Source organism: Cyprinus carpio, unplaced genomic scaffold (assembly GCF_018340385.1).
Source record: "Cyprinus carpio isolate SPL01 unplaced genomic scaffold, ASM1834038v1 S000002825, whole genome shotgun sequence".
In the NCBI taxonomy this organism is placed as follows: domain Eukaryota; kingdom Metazoa; phylum Chordata; class Actinopteri; order Cypriniformes; family Cyprinidae; genus Cyprinus; species Cyprinus carpio.
In genome coordinates, this window is record NW_024875536.1 from 1 (window position 1) to 950 (window position 950).

At 48.8% G+C, this 950-nt stretch overlaps 3 non-coding genes across 3 annotated transcripts; 2 read left to right on the plus strand and 1 right to left on the minus strand.

Moving 5' to 3' along the window:
- The first annotated feature begins 75 nt into the window (after positions 1–75).
- trnag-ucc lies at positions 76–148 on the plus strand. The gene has a single exon. It is a non-coding gene; the product is annotated as a tRNA-Gly (tRNA).
- A 101-nt stretch (positions 149–249) lies between these two features.
- On the minus strand, positions 250–321 carry trnad-guc. Its single transcript has one exon. It is a non-coding gene; the product is annotated as a tRNA-Asp (tRNA).
- A 408-nt stretch (positions 322–729) lies between these two features.
- On the plus strand, positions 730–850 carry LOC122143351. The gene has a single exon (XR_006159129.1). It is a non-coding gene; the product is annotated as a U5 spliceosomal RNA (small nuclear RNA).
- The last annotated feature ends 100 nt before the right edge of the window (positions 851–950 follow it).

Consider the following 950-nt stretch of genomic DNA (forward strand, 5'->3'; position numbering starts at 1 on the left):
TCAGCTCCTCTAGCCCTATCGGTGACTCATGCGCTTGAGACTTTTTACTGACCGCACAAACCGACTTTTTCTGCCTGCGTTGGTGGTATAGTGGTGAGCATAGCTGCCTTCCAAGCAGTTGACCCGGGTTCGATTCCCGCCAACGCATTTCCTTTGGCTCAGGCTGATGTTGAAGCAGAACTCCTTCTGTGACTTCTGGCTGCATCAAAACTTTTGGATGGGTCGTTCGGCAGAAGAAAGGATCTAGCTCTCCCCGTCGGGGAATCGAACCCCGGTCTTCCGCGTGACAGGCGGAGATACTGTCCACTATACTAACGAGGAGTTGCGCATCTAGAAGTTCTCCCCAGCCAACGCAACTGCTACGACATCACTAAACAAAGCATGGCTTTTTCTTATGCTGACCCAGCCCTTACACCATAAAAACCGGATGGACCCATCATCAGCTAAATTCGCTTAACTTTTTTCGAACGGTACACTCTTTTTTTTTTTTTTTTTTTTTTTTTTTTCTCCTACTACTTTTCAGATGGAGGCATGGGAAAGAAATTGCATTGCCTTGATTGGGTTTGTGGTTATTGGGCGACCGAAGGGACTTTGTGACATTTACTCCTCCCGCTTTGGAGTGAGGAGGGGACGAAATGCATGTGGGCAGGTGTTGGCGCCCTTGATGACCCTTTGGCGAAGCGTAGTGGCTTACCACAGGCAGCGCACAAGCCCAAGGGGTGGAGACACAGCTCGAAGTTTCTTCTTCATTGTCGCATAAATCTTTCGCGCTTTTTACTAAAGATTTCGTGGAGGGGAACTTTTGCGAAAGTGATCTGTATTTTTTGGGGGCTCTGCTCACAGCAGAGCTACACCACAATGTCAAGAGCAGAATGAATTTGGCCGCCTGCAAACGCCGCCGTGGGAAGGATTTATGCGCCTGGTCAATGTCTGTATTTGCAGTCTTTGAC